The following is a 22,919-nucleotide window of genomic DNA, read 5'->3' on the forward strand; positions in this document are numbered from 1 at the left end:
GTTTATGAAATATGGGTTAAACTGAATTCAATTAAGCGGTAACATTTATAAACAAAAACGGCATTGCATTCTGCACTTAGGTTGCCAAATGTATCACCAAATATAGGTTTCCAGGGTGTTGACTGTCCCAGTTGGCTTGGTGTTCACAAAGTCTGCCAAAAATGCTGTAAGTTTGAAACTGGCAACTTTGGGCGCAGACAGCTAAATTATATCGGCGCTGTTTGACAATTGTTTTAAATCATTTACTGGCAAAACATTTTCTATCCGTATAAACAAGAATCCCATTTTTCATAACTGTTAATGTTTTATTCTATATCATCAGCTCTTACGTAAAGATTAATTTTTGATATCTATCATCATTCGTTTTCCTATTATACCTAATTAGAAGCGTTATTTTACAGTAGGAGTTCATATTATTGAGTACATGAACCATATGTGGGTTCGATGCAGCGTATATAAGTTAAATATATATACATATCTTCTAATTAATGCGTGGGTCATTGCAAGCAATTGTAAGTTCCAATTTAGCTCGTTTAGTGATGATGACCACTGCATTACAAACACACTTAAAATTACTAGACGTATAGACGTTACTCAGAACGATCACTAGGGCAAATTCAGAGGATTAATAAACCTCCAATAAGAATATATCTAAATCACGAGAGATATAAATTCGTATAAACTTATTTAATTGTCTCCACCTGAATACTTATTAGTTCGCAAGTAAATACAATAAAATTTCGCCGAAGTGTGATCGAAAACAGGTCACAGAAGCATTAAAATTTAAACGTTATTTGAATAGAAAACTGTATGAATTCCAGTATTTTACACACAAAAGACTTATTGTTTTATAAAAAACAATAGGAAACCAAATCGTACCGAGAACATAGTTGTAATGTGGGACATTGTACCGTTCGCCCGGGATAAGATTACCGACGCATAAAGAAAATTCTCTCGGAAATTCACCGCCCATATTTTTTCAGGATAAAACGTTTTAAAGTAAGTAGGACGAGGTGTGTGGTACTTTGCGAAAATGCGTAAAAGCCTTTACGAATTCAATTATCGGTTAGGGACGTGGAAGACAGATTGTTGAGGAACGTGTGAACGTGTTATTCACATTAATGTTGAATGGCGAAGAATTTACAATATGTAATAGCCCTAAATGTTCCTTATCGAAGACGAAATATAAAAGACGAAAATAAAGAGTAAATTGTAGGACCCTAACCTAATCCTGAAGTAAACAAATACATGCAAACTAGAACTCAAAAGCAGATACAGATCAGGCCATCAGGGGCCGTATTATGACCTTTTATTTCCAGACAGTTTACGCCCTGAATTGAAATAACTGGCAAATTCATATTATGATCGCAATAACTATGGCTGGTGATGTGGCCCTAGCTTAAATCCCACGGAAGATATAAATATTGGCGCCAGAGATAAATTGATATAAACCGATGGGCAAATGATTCATTTCCTACAACTGATCATTGGACTCCAGAGTGCTCCAGCAATTAACTAATTTGTCACGACAGAGGCCAAGTGGCTCAGCCATTGTCTCTAATGGAGGAAACGCCTACGATGCTTTGCGATTTGAATATCCGATGTCTTCTGACTTTTCGTATTGTTAACGTGAGTCACATAAACGACATTTGAGTCTGTTTCTTATATTAATTTAAAGTTAGTCTTCAAGTAGGTGAGCTCCCGCAAACACGACTGTTTTAATCGAAAAGTGGAAATATATAATAAGTAACTACTGAATTCCGAAAAACGAGCTTGAAATAATTTATATCAATAATTAAAAAATTTCAAAAATGTCATGTGCTAGTTATTTCCTCTAAAAAAAACTAATTTTATATGTATATCATCTGTATTACTCGTAAAGATAGCAAGGAGTAACTAATAAAGTCACATTGTGCAAAAATACTTTGTTATTTATGACAATTTGTAATAGGTTCATAAGCTGGGTTTATTAAAATTGGTCCATTTACTCAGCAGTCTGCAGTAATATCAGCAACAACAAAAGGTCGTGTAAACAGCAGTTTTTGATCAAAAATACTATATGGCTAGTAAAAAACAAGACAGTAAAATTGATTGAAACTACGTCTGGATCACCTTTCAACCCGATAGAAATGTGAAAGCATAAAAAATTAATAAGCAACCTACGGCTACGACATCCAATGAGACATATTTTTTACAACGAAAATTTCATTTAGGTTCGTGCCATATTCTGAAGCTAATTTTTAGCTATAAAGCATTAAGTTATTGATTTAATCTTAAAATTAATTGTAATTATAAGTATTTAATGTTACTTATAGTTTAATACATCGAAGTTACTTATGTTAAATTATCGAAGAAGTAAACAAATGATTATTTATTTACTTTTGTGGTTTACAAGTTTTAGCCTCCTCGAGCTATAGAGTCCGTTGTTGCAGACTTTTTTTCGCTCGACAAAATATGAAGTACATACTTTATTCTAATTTTGCTCAAAACCGTTAATAAGCCTTAGGTAGTTAAAGCTCGCAATTTGCTCTTGACTTCTAGGTTATTTAACAAGTTAATAGTAATAGATATCGACTTGGTTCTGTTTTAGAGCAGTTGGAGTTAAATGTTCGAAACAGAGCACATAATACTTAATAGCTCTTATCTGGTTAATTATTCGACGGTTAGAAACGGTCTTCAACTTTGCTGTGGCCTAGAAGAGATTATTAACTTATTTTCTGGACCACGAAGATTTTGCAATGGAATTTAATTATTACGCTGGCTTATTTCTATAATTGTATATGCATTCACCCGATGTTATGAAACAAATCTATGCATCCTATATATTTTTCAAAGCCTTCAAGTTATACAGATGACAAATATATAATTGTTGATTTTATACAATAATCTAGTTGACAACAGCAGCGTGTGAAGAGGCATTAAAATAAAATAAACCTTTGCCTAGAAATTACTAAAGGATACTTCCCATAAAAGTCCACCGATATGCTGAAATGCGTTTACTATCGAATTATTGACCGTAAGAACACTCATAACTCATACATATACATTATCTATATTCTATAATATTTGTACAATTATGATCCTTTTTTTGTATTTTTGATAAATTATTTTAAAAGCAGATACAAAAATTCCTTAAGGGAATGAGAAAATAGATTCCAAGCTGATTTGGGTAGATTAACTTATTGCGGAACGAAGGCGAAGGAAATTTGTTTAGCAAAGTCATAACGAGCCATCGATTTATTCGAGGAAAAAGTGGAGTAAATATTACAGATCAAGTCTTATTTAAGTAAAGTATAAAATTAAATGTAGATATATTAATAGTTTAATATCTAGCCGAATCCTTAGACTTTCAATTTGGAACCACTCGTTACAATTTTATAGATTTTATAACGCGTTATTCATTAAATTCCAGTTCATTGCTTACTACATACATTTTAATTAAAATACTTATTAAAATGTTCTTGCAATCAAACGTTTATAGTGTGACGGAGTTGACGAAGGTATAAATTAAAATAACAATAATTTAATTAAGGGCTCCAGAAGGTTAAGGTTACGTTAAGGTCAAGGGGTGAAATTTAAGTGGAAATTGATTTTGCGATACACATTACGAAGTGTGGCTTCAAATGTTTGTAATGATCCGATTAGAATACAATGTCCTAATAGTAGCTAGGCTTTACCATATAATTTTTTAACAGTACCTACTAGTTTAGATATAATATAATAGCTGCGCTTCGCGGCTTTACCCGCGTGGCTCCGATCCTGTTGGTTTTAGCCTAATGATATAATATAGCCTTCCTCTATAAATAGGCTATCTAACACCGAAAGAATTTTTCAAATCGGTCCAGTAGTACCTGAGATTAGCGCGTTCAAACAAACAAACAAACAAACTCTTCAGCTTTATAATATTAAATATAGATTTATAACATTCTTAGCAATTGTTATCATAATAATTATTATTGCTACAACGATTTTACAATCCATTCATAAGCACCTTCACCTAACAGGTAAACGAGCTCAAAATGGTGATTGCTCCTAGATGACACATCGATGTGTATTGTAAAATCTGAGTCACGGCAAAAATTTGAAAGTCTACTTTACGGTAAAAAAATTAACAAAACAGCTTCACTATGACTCAGTTATCTTGGTCAGACTTACTTCCTATTATTTTATTTATTACGGATAGTATGGCAGAACATTGCTAATTAGGGCATGCAGAACCGGATCCGGTTCCAAGTTTTTGAAACCCGGTTCCAAATCGAGCTCAGAACCGGGTAGAACCGGGTTACCCGGTTCTTTTATAATACTTCGGAAAAAATACGAAATTAAACAAAAGTAACTGCAAAAGTACCTGATAGGCCTTTAGTTTACGCGGCTTGTGTCTTATTTTATTAAATTTCAATACTTCTCTTTATTTATCAGTCTTATAAAAGTACCTTGGCCCTTAGTCAAACGTCAGTATCGCCGAGGAATAGAAATTGCTAACGCTAATTATTGACATAAGCTCATGATATTTTGGTAATGCTTCGGTCACACTACCAACGACGATGACGACCACGACCAAAATTCAAATCTTGCCAAAATTTATTCAAAATAAAATATTTAAATCTCCCGTCATTACGGTACTCGGAAAAAAATTAATTCGAGGTCAATTAATAAAAAAATAGATTTTTTTGCGATTTTCGCCGAGACATACAATCACCTGGAACCAAAATTGTACATCATAAAATTATCTATAAAAAAGGTTAAATACATTTTTTTCTAGAAGCTACCGTTTCTACGAAAAACCTATTTTTTTATCCATTGATCTCGAAAAAATTTTTTTAATTGTGTTTTGCACAATATATTTAATTTCGACTGGATGAAAATTTTGTTTGTGGTCGTCGTCGTCGTTGGTAGTGTGACCGAATCCTTAGGCAAAACATCATACGCTTATGTCAATTTGTATCGATAGCGTTTTCTATTCCTTAGCGTTTTGACGGTTGTCTCGGCGCTCTTGTTATCATAATATCACATAAAAACATGAAAAGTACCCAGCTGTAGGTTTTGAGTCCCATGCGAATGTCGAAATTTTTCAGCATTTACGGCTGTATCTTTTGATGCGTTGGCTTGTGAGTTCGACTTTTTCACATAAAAGGGACCGAAGACTTGAGTATTCGATATAAATTTCAGCTTGATACCAAAAACAAAAACATGACTGGATCATTAAATATGAATCAGTAAAATTAACAGCTTTTCAAATTCACGAGAAATCTAATAAAAATATTTCTGTAGCCTAATTTTTGTCATTTTCGAAGCCTAACTTTTTTTGGTAATACAACCGTAGGAAACTTATAGCATCTAAGGTTAGACAACCAATCGGAGCCACGTTTGAGGCGTGGCACGAAAATTCGCGATGCACGTGAGTCTGACGTTGCCAGATACAATAAATTTGTTAAAATAATGCAGCAAAATATAAATAATACTTTATATTTTAATATTTTGGTCGGAACCGGGAGAACCGGGTTTCATACTATTCAGACCCGGTTCTCAAGATCATCAAAAAACCCGGGTTTACCCGGGTTTTTCGGAACCGGGTAAACCCGGGTGCATGCCCTATTGCTAATACATTGATGATGATATTTTTAATTACTACCTTACTATCGTCACAGACTACTAAATATTATGTAGTAGGTGCCTATTAACGTACCTATCATCTTATACATTTTAATATTGCTTTGAATTTCATATTTAATATAAAACAAACTTTACAAAATACATCGTTATTATGTTTACAATTTTAAAATTATATTTCCTTCACTCTTTGCTATTTAATTTTTGTTTCATTTATTTTTCCAATAGGTACCATTCACCTTAAGAAAAGATTATTGTATTTTTACAAAGGAAACTTTTCAGTACAGAAAATGTTAGCAACAGGTTGTAGTGGAACGCTTCTCGCATCATTTATTGCAAGTATAATATTTACTTCAAGTAAGTATCTTGTAAGTATAATATTTGTTTTAATTTAATCGATGCATGTTTTGCAAACTGTAAAGAGTATTTATATAAATAAAGTTTATAGATAATATCATAGTATTTTTCTAGTGTTTGAATTTACGCGAATAATGCTCGCGTAAATTCAAACACATTTAGAAATTAAAGATTTTAACGGATTTAAAACGCGATTTATTCATTACTAGCGACCCGCCCCGGCTTCGCACGGGTGCAATGGCGGTAGGCCGGTACCGCCGAAAACGCTACGTCCCGCAATTTTTAAATCTGTAATATCTTCGAAAATATTCACTTAAATCATACGGTGTAAAGGGCCATATAGATCTATATTAAATGAACAATGTATTCAAGGTATTTCATTGGTTAAGGATTAATGCTGTATTCGTTAAAATCGCTTCGAAAATTAACCATTATTTGTCGTAAAAAGTAAATGACAAAAAAAAGTTATTGTGGGTTATCCATAAGAGATAGACATATACCATCGCGGACTTTTCTGTAGACCTTTTCAAAGTGTACAATACTTAGTACATTATTTTGATAAAACTCGTAGGGTTTAGCCTGCGTTTGCAATGTAGGTAAGGGGAAAAAATGTAATTATTTACGACATCACATTAGAAACCTCAAAAATAACAGTACTTCTCCACTATTTAATGGATGTTATTATACATATAAACCTTCCTCTTGAATCACTCTATCTATTAAAAAAAACCGCATCAAAATCCGTTGCGTAGTTTCAAAGATTTAAGCGTACAAAGGGACATAGGGACATAGGGACAGGGAAAGCGACTTTGTTTTATACATACTATGTAGTGAGTAGTGATAATATTATCCCGACGTTTCGCACCCTTTGCACTTTGCAGAGGGCGTGATCACGGGGAGATACCCTAAAGATAATATGTTATTTCGGAATATTTTACGTTACGTCATAAAACATGGTGTAAATGAATATCAATATTAAGTTATGGTTATAGTTTTTGGTCATGGGTAAGTATTGAAAATGGCGAATAACCGGAAATCACGAGCGACAACCGGAAATAAGTGTGATCAACGAAAGCCTTTTTGAGCTGTGGTGGTTATGATCTATATTTTTGTCTGTATAAATGTTAGTACGTCCTAGTAAAAATGAATTGCAAAATGTGTTGGAAAGCGCATAACTCGAGAACGGCTGAACCGACTTCGTTAATTCTTTTTTTATAATAATATAATATTCCTTGAAGTATATGTATGGTTCTTATAGAGAAAACGTAGTGCTTTATAAAAGCAATAACGTTAGAGACCAGTGTTCTACATATTTTAAAAGTAATAATGTGATTTATTTGATTTGAATTAATTACCTCGTCTAATTTAATTTGAAATGTTTAATATAGGTAGTATTAAACATTTCAATTTAAGAGGCCAAGAGGCTGAAATAACTTAATTGTAATAATTAATTCAAAATTAAACGATAGTATAATATGTTCTAATTAATTTTAGTATTTTACTACATATTTCAATGTTTGAGTATTACAATATTAATATATAAATTAGAAACTAGGTATTTGAAAAGATTTAATAATGCTCACAATTTGTTATTGTATTTTATAATCTTACCTATATACAGGGTGTAATCGTTAAGTGTGCACAGGCGATTTTTCCGTAAGTATTACAGATAACAAAAAAACTTTAAACTGATATCGTAAGTACTTAACCTAATGAGTAAAATGGCCGTAATAAATTTTTTAAAATAAATCGAGAAATATCAAAAAGATTATCTTTAAACCCTCACATACATTAAGTATGAAATTAGAATATCCCATATACATTTAATATGAAAGATTTTAGCTTTCTTTTTCTTTTTTGGTTTTCTGCTTTAATTACTTCGCAAATTTGAAGTGGCATTTTCCACACTTTTTCCGGACATTTTCACGCATTTTCCGGATATTCCGGGGATTTTCCGAGCATTTTCCAGGCATTTTCCACGCTTTTTCCGGACATTTCCACGCGTTTTCCGGATATTTTCCAGACATTTCCCTGGCATTTTCCGGTTATTTTCCGGGATTTTCCAGACATTTTCCGGGAATTTCCCAGGGATTTTCCGAGCATTTCCCGGGGATTTTCCGAGCATTTCCCGGATACTTTCCGGACATTTTCACGCATTTTCCGGATATTTTCCACGCATTTTCCGAGCATTTCCCAGGCATTTTCCGGTTATTTTCCGGGAATTTCCCAGGCTTTTCCGGGGATTTTCCGTTCATTTCCCGCGGATATTTTCCGGACATTTTCCGAGCATTTCCCAGGCATTTTCCGGTTGTTTTCCGGGAATTTCCCAGGCTTTTCCGGGGATTTTCCGAGCATTTCCCGGGGATTTTCCGGATGTTTTCCGGAGATTTTCCAGAAATTTTCCGGGGATTTTCCGAGCATTTCCCGGGGATTTTCCGGATGTTTTCCAGACATTTTCCGGACATTTCCCTGGCATTTACCGGGGATTTTCCCACGGTTTTTCCGGAAATTTCCACGCATTTTCCGAGCATTTCCCAGGCATTTTCCGGTTATTTTCCGGGAATTTCCCAGGCTTTTTCGGGGATTTTCCGAGCATTTTCCGGGGATTTTCCGAGCATTTCCCGGGGATTTTCCGAGAATTTCCGAGCATTTTCCGGGAATTTCCCAGGCTTTTCCGGGGATTTTCCGAGCATTTCCCGGGGGTTTTCCGGATGTTTTCCAGACATTTTCCGGACATTTTCCGAGGATTTTCCAGACATTTTCCGGGGATTTTCCGAGCATTTCCCGGGGATTTTCCGGATGTTTTCCAGACCTTTTCCAGACATTTCCCTGGCATTTTCCGGGGATTTTCCGAGCATTTCCCGGGGATTTTCCAGACATTTACAGGCTATGTCAGGGAAATGTCCGGAAAATGCCTGGAAAATTCCCGGAAAATATCCGGAAAATGCGTGAAAATGTCCGGAAAAACGTGGAAAATGTCACTTCAAATTTGCGAAGTAATTAAAGCAGAAAACCAAAAAAAGAAAAAGAAAGCTAAAATCTTTCATATTAAATGTAGGTAATATATATGGGATATTCATATTTCATACTTAATGTATGGGAGGGTTTAGAGATAATTTTTTTGATATTTCTCGATTTATTTTTAAAAATTTATTACCGCCATTTTACTCATTAGGTTAAGTACTTTCGATATCAGTTTAAAGTTTTTTGTTATCTGTGATACTTACGGAAAAATCGCCTGTGCACACTTAACGATTACACCCTGTATAAAAATGAATCGCAAAATGTGTTGGTAAGCGCATAACTCGAGAACGGCTGAACCGATTTCGATAATTCTTTTTTTATTATATTCCTTGAAGTACGAGGATGGTTCTTATGTAGAGAAAACGTAAACATGTACCACGGGCGAAGCCGGGGCGGACCGCTAGTTATGTATAAAATTCTGGTCACAATGCATATCCCGTATTGCCTGCAATAGTCTACTTGATAAGTTGAAAATGGCGTAAACTAGAGATAAGGCTCTTAAAAATACGTGCGATAGCTCATTTGATTCGGAATGACGTCTAGAAAAATGTATCGGAAATGTTTATTAGCACACAAAAAATTGCAAAAGTTATAGGCAAATTAAGTTTAAAAAAAATAGGTATTTCGTTTATTGTTAATAACTCCGAAATTATTAATATTTCAGAAATTATGAAAAAAGATTCTTAAAGAGGAGGAAATTTCCAACGAAAAACTCCAGACTCCCGGAATTCTATCTCAATTATTTATAATTTTAATTTAACGCTGAAAATAGGCCTCCGCGCGGCATTTTTAGATAGCGCGCGCGGCTTCAAAACCGAGCACGTCACACTAATTATTTTTTTAAGGTATTAAATATTAATTTAAAAATTTAAAAAAATTATGGTGTATTCCGAACACTTCAAAGAATTTGCTCCCGTTGGAAATTTTACTTAAAGTTAATTTTTCAACAAATTAGACAAATGTTAACTAACGAAATTTTTTTGAACTTCCGGCCTTATTGCACATTAAAAAAAATGTTTAAATAATTGTCGGTAAAATTTTTCACTTCGTGGAGCCCTTCATATAAATATACTTAATAAGATCGCGCCATAAAAGTTTAAAAAATGTTAATACTTTGTTTATAATAATTTTTTCAAGTTAACAAAAAACTAGAAATTTCTAGTTTTTTGATCAATTTACTTAAATTGAAAAAATTATTATAATTCTTTAAATTTTTTAATTAATATTTAATACCTTAAAAAAAATAATTAGTGTGACGTGCTCGGTTTTGAAGCCGCGCGCGCTATCTAAAAATGCCGCGCGGAGGCCTATTTTCAGCGTTCAATTAAAATTATAAATAATGGAGATAGAATTCCGGGAGTCAGGAGTTTTTCGTTGGAAATTTCCTCCTCTTTAAGAATCTTTTTTCAAAATTTCTGAAATGTTAATAATTTCGGAGTTATTAACAATAAACGAAATACCTATTTTTTTGAAACTTAATTTGCCTATAACTTTTGCAATTTTTTGTGTGCTAATAAACATTTCCGATACATTTTTCTAGACGTCATTCCGAATCAAATGAGCTATCGCACGTATTTTTAAGAGCCTTATCTCTAGTTTACGCCATTTTCAACTTATCAAGTAGACTACAACGATACCTATGCAGTATGCTTCAATTTATATTTTTGTTTTAAAAACCCAGTGCCCTTTCGCAAGGTTGTTTCTACCAAATGTCAAACTCGGTACAGGGGTTTAGCGTGAATTCGTAACATACTAACAGAGTGACTTTGGCATTCATATTTTGTTCAATACGATGAAAACTATATAACTTATCATCATATAATATAAATACATCCTTACAAAGTCACATACTTGTACGATAAACAGCTGAGCGTGATTTCTTAGAACAAAGCAGGTATTGACATCGTGAGGTAAGTTAGGGCACAGGCACACGATGCGTTGCGGCGCCGCACCGCAAGGATTTCACCGTGTCAGTGGGCACACGAGCGGTGCGGCGCCGTAACGTTGTTATGTCGCAGCGGCGTCGTAGCAGCGTTGCACAGCGTGTCCTTCCTTGTGACGCAAAACAACTGAGCGGTGCCGCTCCGACGTCGCACCGCATTCACCCCTCCCCGCCTCGTCTTGGCGGTTACAAGTCCGGTGCGGCGCCGGAGCGCATCGTGTGACATGCCACAGATATTTCTATGTAAGACGACGCAGCGACACCGCTCCGGCGCCGCACCGCCACCGCAACGCATCGTGTGCCCCCGCTCTTACGTGATGGTGACTCATTGAGACGTCAGTGATTCATGCGGTTGGAGGCTTATGAATATGTAATTTTATATTTTCCAGATATTATCTGTCACTTATAGAAAACTGATTTGAATATTTTTCTGAAGGTAATTAAGAAATCGGAGAAGTTTTTCTGGATATTATTTGAATTGAATTTAATAAGAATTCTTAATTTTTTATATTTTTCAACAATATAATATCTTTGTCTTTGAACATGATGACTTACGTTTCTTTAGAGTGCTACTGAAAAATGGGCGTAAAAACTAAAAATGCATTTTAAGAGGATTAATGATAATTCTATATCTTTTGCAGAGCTTTTATAGGGCAACCAACGCTGAATAATATTATGAAGTACCTTTTTACTTTTTAAGGTCAGATCATGATATCCACGAGTCGAAAAGTTATATTATAGTTTGAAGGGAATAATATGCAATTTAACTCCTCATGTACACAAAGAAAAACAAAATAATTTTTCCATTATCTTACGAGAGCGTTTTAAACAATGAAAACGAATGGGACTTATGAAGGACTTACCATGACCTCGTTTTGAACTAAAAACTAAAACACTTGAGTTATAAAAGTTCTAATTTTTCAGATTGTTGGAATTGAATTGGATAATTTCCAAACGGCATTGACCGGGCAGTTATGAGGGTAGTTTGGCAACACTCAGAGTTCTTTGCTCTACAAATTAGGCGAAATCTTTGAAAAACATAACTTGGAAGATTGAATGACCAAACTATTGTCTAATTCGTATGGATAGAAGCGATAAAATAGCAATTATGTCATGGTTTTATAGATCCGGGAAATTGTGAACTTCTGGTAACTTATAGAACATGTATTTTATATTTTTATGCCGTTTTAATTGTAATTTTTGCGTTTGTGGAATTATCTTTATACTCAACGTACGGTAGCTTTTTTATACTCTCAATATTTTCAGGGTGTTCTATGAACTTTGGTTAATGGTTCAGAAATAAAACTCAAATATAAAACAGAAATATTTGGCCATGTCTTCAAATAAATCAAATGCTTCCAGTATTGACTTGGCCCAAAAATTTGGACCTTTCAATTGTCAACGTACCCCAAAGGGTTGGTACGTTCTACGGAGTATTACTCCCTCAGGTCAAAAGTAAATCAATCCTTCAAACGACGAAGAACAAATGGCCGATTAACCCACATTTTTATTAGGATATCCAATAAACACGTGCTATTTTTAGAAGCTCTCAAGTTTATAAGTCTGGTCTAGGTTTATTGCATGAGTCCCGATTTCGTAACAAATAAATATTATGTGATACATTGCAAAGTCCTATTTCGTAGTATCAGCTCACTGTCTTCTTTTGAGCGATGTAAACATTTTCAAACTAAAACTACCATACAAGGGAAAAGGAGGTCAAATCAGTAAAAATAAAGGTAATTAAGAGTCATTCAGCCTCCGTGAAACTAATATCTATACGAAAATAATATGATGTTATGAATCTTTTCTTGTAATTATAGTTCGCAAAGTCTGTGACCTAATTGCTCAAGTATGAAATGAAATCCAGGCGGCAAACTTGGACCACGTCTCACAGTTCGTTATTCAATTAAAAATCTTACTAGTTATATGAATATAATCAAAAGCAAATATTATAAAAACTTAAATATACAGGGTGTAATCGTTAAGTGTTATTCCGTAACTATTGCAGATATCAAAAAACTTTAAACTGATATCGAAAGCCCTGTAGCTAATGAATAAAATGACAATAATAACTTTTTAAAAATAAAACGGGAAATATCCAATAATTTTACATCAAACACTCCCATACTAGGGGAGACCGGGGATGGTTGACTAACTTTTGACTTAAGCTCGTATATCTCTGATGTTTAACTGTATATAACAAAAATAGCAGTTGATACAGATAGAAGAACTATTCAGGTACCTAAAATACTAATCTATAACCTATATATTTATCATTATAATATTTATTTAGTCGATTTTCTAAACCCCTGACGCTTGGTCAACCTACCCCATATCCGGGGTAAGTTGACTATATGCATGGGGTAGGTTGACCTAGGCAGTAATTAGTGTACATAAAGAGGATTAGTATAAAATAAAACATAAAAATGTACTAAATGATAGAAACTTTTTATTTAATTATAAACAAACTTAAATTTGAGATCCATTCTCGGTTAATAAAGAACTTTACTATATAGTAAGTAATTATATAATTAGAGATATTTTTAACAATTCCGGAATATCGTAAATTGTGATGGTTTTTCCAGGGTGAGTAGCTAGCCAGTTGTCGCTGGCTTTATTGTAATATTTCTTGATAGGTCCGTAAACGCTTCTGTCAAGTGGTTGTAGTTTGTGGCTACAATGAGGGGGGAATGACAAAAATGTAATCCCATTGTTTTTGAAATAATCCAGCACCTCGATTGATAAATGGGAGTCGTGGTTGTCCAAGAGCAGAAGAATAGGCTTTTCTTTACTGGGTTTCAAGTGTTTCACAAAATGCTTTGCGTATTTTATGAAATTTTCTTCTTTCATCCACCCAGATGGGTTAGCGTCACCTTCTGAACCTATAGGACCCGCCTTAAGAAAATGCTCCTTGAAATGTACTCTTGGAAAAACAAAAAACGGGGGAACCATGTTGCCGAGAGCTGAAATTGCTACTGCAATTGTCACTAAAGTGCCTCTTTCAGCCGAAGTCATTTTACCCAAATTTTTAATACCCCGGCGAGCTATGACTCTATTAGGCACATGGACTGTTGTAAGTCCCATCTCATCAACATTCCAAATATCACCTGGGCTTAGATTTAATCGTTCGTAAACTGTTTGCAAGTTAACAAAGAACTCACTTACATTTTGTTTGTTGAACGACGTAGCTCTAGACAGGCTTGTAGGTTGAGGTGATCTTATTGATAACGAGGGATGACGTTTTAAGAAATTACCAAGCCAATCTTCGCCAGCCATTAATTTTGTATTCCAAGATTCAGGTACAGTTTTATTATTCTTTTTTGCGTATTCAAATGCAAACTTGCGTGTCTCATACAGTGTTAATCCATAATAAATGTCAGCAGCCGTCTTCAAATAAGCTACCAGTTTATTTTCTTCGCCATCGCTAAATACCTGCCTATTTTTTATGTACCCCGCCGTGTCCTAGGTCAAATCAGCTTTCCCGAGGTTCACATAACGATGCAACGTTTTGTATGGAATTTGCTATTTCTTTGATGTGGCGTTGATGCTATTATTATCGAAGATTACTGCGTGGCAAGCTCTTTCTATGATATCTTTTGGTACATCACCCCTTTCAGATTTTCTTTTGTACGTCCTCATTTTCTGTAAAAATACAACTGTAATTTTCCACTTATCATTAGCCCACACAATTCTATAAATAAATGATAAAATGTTATACTTATTATGAAGGGGTTGGTTGACCAATTAGTCTACCTACCCCGAACAAAATTAGTCAACCAACCCCTGACGCCATTTTGAATTTCACCTGCGTATCATATGCAAACTCTGGCACTAACATGGAAGCAATACTGTGTAATATAGAATAAAATTATCATATTTACATTTGGCATAACAACAGCATTGTTTCTAACAGATCCAAAGACACAATAACAAAAAAAGTACGAACGAAAAAAGTTACTTACCGAGACCAAAAATACAACATGTGATGCCACTCACGAACGCCACGCGACTGCGGCGGCTCACTTCACACAAGTTAGCGGGTCGTAGGGAGGCATCGTCGCTCGTGATTGGTTGATGGAAAACACGTGATGGTGGCGAGTTATTGTTGTTTAGTCTACCTGCCCCTATAGCCAACCATCCTCGGTCTCCCCTATGCCTGAAACTTTTCTATAAATGTGGTACGAAAATAGATATAATTCGACTAAATAATTCATCTCGCGTATTTGCAATACAATACTCGCAAAATGCTTTTAAAATAAGCATTACTTTATCCCGTCAATGTTCAATGGTCTTTAGATTTATAAGCCATTCATTTTTTAACTCGTACACGGTCTGATAGACGCTTTTATCAGGCCACATATAAATCTCTCATAGATTTAACACTCCGTTACATAGTGAATGTTTTTATGTGTAATTTATTGATTATGTTTTGCGTTGCTTTCTAGTTAAATAATCTTGTATTCTTTAAAAGAACGTTACGGTAGATGCGTGTGGAAAGATGAATACGATAATGAATCTCTTTACGATTAAAATACCGAAAAAAAAATATTTACAAATTACAACTGCAGTAGTATAGAAATGTATGCTAATATGTATTAACAGTTATGAGTGTAACATAAAATTTCAAATGAATGCTTATATAGAATGCAGAGTCTTAAGAAACTACCTACTGAGAATTAAGAAAATGTTTTTTAATTATTACGTTGTGATAAATAATTAAAATGTTCATTGTAACAGTGAATAAAGTTAAAAATGGATAATATTCATGAATTATTGGACTATTATTATGAAAAATGTTTACTTATTTCCTATTCGATAAAAAAATGTTCTCCCAAATATAACGTAAACTTTGTGGAGCTTCCGCAATAACCGGCTGCGGTTACCTGTTACCATAAAATAACGGAAATAGTTTATTATCGAGGATTAATGGTGTTTTCTTAAAAATGTATTTATACTTTTCTAATATATTTGGTATAATATACAAAGATAGAGTCCATTTTCATGACAAATCCATAATAACGAATTATTAGCCTGACTATATCTATACTTATAAAGTTATAATATCAATGTGGCTATATTTGAAATGTATTTTTATTAGGACTAAAATGAAGAAATACCTTAGTAATATTTTAACATTATTTTATTTAATCATAGCTTATGTCACAGATTACAAAATAATAAATATACATAATATGTAGATTGATATGATAGATAAGTAACGTATGTGTCCAGTATGAAATTTAAATTTATTTTCAAGATACGGTATTTTCTTACTGTTTATGCTGTGAACTCTTACGTATGAATAAAAATATAGACAGTCCAGACGTCTTTGTATGTTATGAATATGTTTCTTGGGAAGTGTTGAAGTTATTATTATTTTTATAGCAACAACATTTTTACCAAGTCGTTCATCGTTGAGTGTACGTAAAACTTTATAGGTGTTTATCCAGACTTTGTATTCATTATTTATATAAATAAAATGTATGGACTGTTGTTATATACATACTTCTACTAAGGTCTAAGGTCTTTTTAATTATTTCGTTGCTTTACGGTAGTTGTTTGATCATTGATGTGTGTTGCCTCACAGGTACAGGTTTTTTTTTGTAAATTACGTAAAAAATATACTGTGACGTAATGAATTTGAATTGCATTACCAAAGTCATTGTTTTATAATTTTATCTAAGATTATGTCGTCATATAAGAATAATGTGTTTTGCAGAAAATTATAATTTCATACGCCATTAAACGGTGTGACTGCGTAACTAACAAAATTAATTGCTTTTCAAAAAAACTTTTACGTTTTCTTCAATTACGGTTTGCTAGGAGTTGCTTAAGCTCAATTTGTGATCGTAATATTCGAAGTATTTACGTAAACTACATATAAATTATTATTTTTTAACTAGTTTTCAAAAATGAAATGTAGTGACGTGTGTATGCTATGACGATTCAAGTGTTTCTAGAAGAAATCTAATTAAATAAATAAATGTTTGAGTTTAAATTAAACAGTGTGTTAGCCTCATATAATTTGCATGTTTTATTTTTATTGTATGGAAAGAATATTTCCTTTACAATGTTTTTGTTGGAAAAACGAAGAGAAACTATGTATAATTACTTTATGCTCTACTTGATATCGAGATAATACAATTTAATACACGAATGATCAACAAAATTAGCAGATAAACGGTATCCATTCAGAAATTCTAGAAGCGGAAGTATGACGATTGAAGGGCGATTTGCAACAAAAAATAAAATCGACATTCATTTAAGTATATTATAAATACCGATGCTTCACGTTTATGTTACTTGTTACTAAGAGCAATTCATTTTTTTATATTAATATAATTATGAAAATAGGAGATAGTGAGCCTTTAATATTAATTAATTATATGTGGCAGCTAATATTGCAGCGCTGATATTTATTTTATTTGAAGAGCATGATCAAAATATGACAATATATTAAGGAAAGGTGCAACGGCATGCACACTGGAGCAACTAAGGAAAAAATAACAATGCATCACGTAAGGGCTAGATAAGGGTCATAAGGATAAAGTCAATGATTTTCCATATTAAAATTCTATAGGTAAATATTTTTGCAAGTCACAAACAAGCAATGAATTATGAATCAATAAAGAAAGTAGAGTCAATTTTTCATTCATATTTATTTAAACGCCGGTATAATATTATACCAGATTGTTATGATGGATTAAATTTTATCTTAACATTTTTATGTGGGTTTCGTGGTAAAGTTTTTGTTTCTTTGTAAGACTATAGTAGCACATCCATCTTGCTTTACTTCAGTCCACGTTAATTAGCCAACTGAGCTTAATTACTCCACACTTAGCGCGTTATTAATTAGAAGTGTTAGACTTAAACTATGAAAAACATTTTATTAAGATGGATTTTTTTACCTTATATTTAAATAAAAGCTTTTGCTTTAAATAATACTAACCTATAAATTAAATTAAATGAAACTTAGGTAACAGCCGTCTTTTATTCGGTACGATCTTTCAGTATTTTTTTCAGTCAGTTGTATTTAGTTTATAGAGTTCATATTTACAAAGATATATGAAGTATAAGTATTTAGCATTTCTCGTGTTTTATTAGCAGTATCTTTTCATTACGCATATGTACCTACCTAGTGAAACATAATAATATTATGACTATATATTTAGTTCAATGATCAATGAAGGTTAACATTAGTTCCTGGTTATTCATCGTTGCTATTGCCATATATATCAGCTGCACAGATAATAACTAACTATACTAATATTATAAAGCTGAAGAGTTTGTTTGTTGAACGCACTAATCTCAGGAACTACTAGTCCGATTTTAAAAATTATTTCGGTGTCAGATACCCCATTTATCGAGGAAGGCTACAGGCTATATTATATAATCACGCTAAGACCAACAGGCGCGGAGCACTGCAGGTAAAACCGCGGGGCACAGCTAGTAATACTAGTAATACTATATCTGCTATGAACATACAGACAACAAGACAAGCTTTAATTAGAGCATGCGTGACCAGTGGAATAGAATGCAGCCGACAATTGCTTGTAATTGGGGACAATGTGGGGGCCGATAGTGGCCCAACTGATATTAACCACTTTAAATATCCTTTCATGACAGCTCATGGTATTATTCGGCAGCGGCCGGTGATAGATCAATTAATATAATCTTTTTTATCTGTGGTGGAATTAAATTGGAATATAAATTTTAACGTATTGAGCTTTAGAATTTTAATTCAAATAGGACAGTTTTACTTAAATTCCGTGTCGTTTTAATGTCATTTAAGGCTCTTCTTTAATTGTATAAAAGCGTATACGTGTAAGAGTAAGTTCACTTTTCACTGAATCAATTTCCATTACTATTCATAATATCTACTTTAGGCAAAATGGAATTTTCATATTAAATTAATAAATCAGGGTCCTTTTACTGGCGTCAAACGATAAAACCTTTTTGTTACGGTCTCTGCTTAATTATGAGATAAAAAATGTTTGAATGTGATCAATGTGATATTTGCGACCTACACAAAAGTAGTGAATTAACTCGATAGTTTTAACAAAAGAAAATTATGATAAATGAATCGTATATTTTATAATTCAAATTTAAATTTCTACTAATTTTTTGCCTTTTTTGCAAAAATATTAAAATTCTTGGTAAAACTATGTATTTCGTGCATTTTATAATTTTATAAGGTGATAATTTGATCTGCAATAAAACTTATGATGAAATGCAGTATTGTTTATGCAACATATTTGCGATGGATAACACAAAAATGCGAATAAAGATTACTAAGAACAACCGTGTCTTGTTTTGTAATCGATAAGAAAACAAGCTTCCTTGTCAATCCGCCACACACGACGTGAAACAACTTTATATATTTATTATTTACTTATAGACACTAATAAGAAATCTATACCAATATATTTTAATAAAGCTGAAGAGTTGGTTTGTTTGAACTGAACGCGCGAATTATCGAGAAAGGCTATAAGGCTAATAATATACTTAGATCATTAACTTAATGATCTAAGCTAATATAACATTACACTAAGACCAATAGGAGAGAAGAAATGACATTTTTTGCCAATCTACTGATACATTTTAAATCAAATTTAATCATATAAAAGAGAATGTAATAAAGGTATTTCGAAAAAGCACATGTGTCACCCGATGAAGTGGCAGGCACAAAACTTACTCATAAATATCTAGATAATTAGTGTCAAAATGTTCTTTTAAAAGGAATGGCAAAGGAGCTTGACTCACTTCCGTTGAGAAGATGAAAAAAAACCAAAACATGTGCTTTTGATTTTTGTCCTGTCATAAATAATAACTTCCTAACTAAATGGAATAGGTGAAGAATAAATTGCAGGTTTTAATCTATACTAATATTATATAGCTGAAGAGTTTGTTTTTTTGTTTGAACGCGCTAATCTCAGGAACGACTGATCCGATTTGAAAAATTCTTTCGGTGTTAGATAGCCTGTTTATCGAGGAAGGCTATAGGTTTAAGTTTATATATCATCACGCTAAGACCAACAGGAGCGGAGCAATGTGGGTGAAACCGCGCGGCACAGCTAGTGTTGATATATCTAATAACTTAGTTTTAAGTTTCAAGAGCATAAAACTTTGTGTATAATATGTATAATATTAGGTGCTTGAATCTATATTACGTTGTTGTAAATGAGAAATTTGTTTGGAAATATACACAAACGCCTATTTGTTGCGTACTAAAAGTAAATGTTTGTTTTTGGATAAACTTTCTCGTAAAATTTTATTTAACTGTTGTATTGTCTGGACTGAATACATTAGTTCTAACTACGATACTATGATATTTTATAGTAATGCTTGGACATAATTATGTTTGCAAGTGTGTTTGCAAGTTTTCATAGTTTAAATGTTCAAATATATGAAATAAATCATCTTTTCTGTCTCTTTGTACTTAGCCAAACCAAGAGTGCAAATACGTCTTCGGATATCGAATCAAGGAACTCCAGATGCAAGCTCGCGCGCCAACTTGTACTAAAACGATGTCATTTTAATAAAAGGCCTGTTTAACCCATTGACCACCGTAAGCCCCGATCGGGGCGCGACACAATAGATTTTCTATTGTGTCTGTGATTCCGAGGACTGATGGATTAAAATGAAACATGGGATGGTTAATTAAAGCAATTAAATGGACAGATGTTAGCTTAGGGCTTTGTTTCTATTTAACCGGAATGTTTTTAATTAAAACTTCACATTAACAATACACTTTATCAGGTTGGTCCAGCGAAACTGTAATATGCGTCATACTCGTATAATTAAATTACTCCACAACATTACAAACCTCAGCGATGCATGAATACATTTTACAGTTATTAAATTATCATTATTATTCAGATTTAACTCAAAGACTTCATAATACAGCGCAATTATTTTAATTAATTTGAAGTACCTAGTAGTATTTTAGAAGGTTAATTAAAATTAAAATAATTTCAGCCTGTCACAAATTTTGAAAAGAAGCGTGGTTCACGAGAACTGCACAATAAAAAAAATATCACACCGAAATAAAAGATACATTTATACTTACAGATAAATATTATATTCTATTAAAAGCACAGATAATTAAGACGATAATTTGTTGGATCACAGGAAATATCAAAGAGGAAGACTATTTCTGTAAGTATGATTATTTTGACAAAGTATTGATAACCTCGTGCCATTTATGATATATCGCATATTCGCGACACATAAATAAGGAATTGCTAGACGCCATTAGTCGAATGGTTGTCTAATGAGTGCTTTTCGACGTGGTTCTGTCCGCAGTTAGGCCATATGTTTAGATTTAAAGCGTTTTTATATGTAAAACAAACGTTGAAGATTCTTAGTCGTATAATATCAAAAATGTAAGTTGCAAAAAATATCGTGACGTTCTTTATGGAACATATTAAAGACAGAAACTTCTTAGTCAAAGATATGATATGTTTTTAATTCAATGTTAATTTTCAGTAAAAATAGAGATATTGATTTAGAAAAAAAAAAACGCATACCTATAATTTAAAATACGAATCTCGTCAAAAAGCGTAAAAGAAACATTTATTGAGTCTAGCCGGCTTGAGTTTGATATATTGGGTTGGAAAAAAAAATCCCATGTGAATTGAAAATTCGCTTTTTTTTTATTTAAAATCTATTAGGTCGGGAATGACATTTTATTCAAAAGCCTTAAAATAGATTGAATATTGTCTAATAAAGACAAATATTCCCGAAGGTAAAGTACCTTATTTGAATTTCAGTGTTTTCTATATTAAAATTTTGGCTGGACATGGTGTTCGTAAATTTTGTAGTCATATTAAAATTTGGTACTACTTTAATAATACTACAAGATAATTGAATGAATGAATGAATGAATGAATGAAAAATACTTTATTGCACACTTAATACAGGATTATAAATTAAGATAATTATTAGATATAACTAAGATAATTAAAAGATAATTATTAATTACATTAAAATTTTAAAGTAACTTCATAAAGTTACAGCAGGCAAATTATAAGCAGCATTGTAAAGTCAAGTCAGGTAGCATGAAACGTTTAAGATGTACCTAATATTATAATCAAACAATATTTAATAAACGCATTTCATTAGTATTCAGATGGAATCCTATTCAAGTGCATTACTATACTAGCCCAAGAGCTGGCCATCTCATTATAAAAAATTAATAATGCTGGAATAATAAGAATGGGATTTTTATTAGTTAGGTATATTATATGCCAAACTTATTAATTTGTAGAGAACCTAGCGAGGACCAGTGTTATAGTAAAAAAAGTTTTGATAGTGATTATTCAAAACTAATGTAAAACTGATTGACTGATAAAACTGACAAGATGCGAATGTGGTCACTATTATGATATAACAATCAATAAAAAAAACATGCAAAAATAATAATTTATACCTCAATTACTGTTCTATAATACGTTGATACTTGATAGATGTGGACACTGCCAAAATACAAACTGAGCTTTCGACCTTTGTCTCAACTTTTTATATGCTAGTCAAATTGGTCACTGACTCTCTGACTAAATCTACGATCTAGTCACAATTAGTCACTTGTCGTACATTTATCTAATAATAATGTCAGGGTCTTCACGTACTTGCAGCAAATGTAATTGATTTCATATTTTATTGCGTTGTATATTTAGAAATTATAATTTACGTTAAATGACGTTATATTTCACAGCTCGGGTAATAAATTATATCTGGAAAGTAATTGATTATTATATCGGTTAGCAATCAGATCAGTGTAATAAATTAATGTTTATTAATTACATCTACGAACGATATTTTATACTACCTTGTACATACTAATTACGTACGTACGCAGTAAGTTATTTATTATAAAATCGGGATTGGGATATTTTCGTGTAATTTTGCCAAAAAAATATAATAAAGTACTTAATTCTATTTTCATGTGTATACAACTCTTTATAAAAATAATTCGTGAAAGAAA

The 22,919-nt window shown here is 32.7% G+C and overlaps 1 protein-coding gene and 1 long non-coding RNA gene across 3 annotated transcripts in view; both read right to left on the reverse strand.

Annotated features, from left to right (window-relative positions):
* The window catches only part of moody (G-protein coupled receptor moody), a 47,855-nt gene that overhangs the window by 18,259 nt on the left and 6,677 nt on the right, over window positions 1-22,919 (reverse strand). The gene's annotated exons all lie outside the window — the stretch shown is intronic.
* On the reverse strand, window positions 13,496-15,002 carry LOC149486987 (uncharacterized). Its single transcript, XR_016315863.1, has 3 exons — window positions 14,896-15,002; window positions 14,095-14,575; window positions 13,496-14,045 (listed from the first exon to the last, which is right to left on the reverse strand). It is a non-coding gene; the product is annotated as an uncharacterized LOC149486987 (long non-coding RNA).

The sequence above is a fragment of the Colias philodice genome, chromosome 7 (genome assembly GCF_061535455.1).
Source record: "Colias philodice isolate Cphi_HAF_F1 chromosome 7, ilColPhil1 Martin Lab GWU primary, whole genome shotgun sequence".
NCBI lineage: Eukaryota > Metazoa > Arthropoda > Insecta > Lepidoptera > Pieridae > Colias > Colias philodice.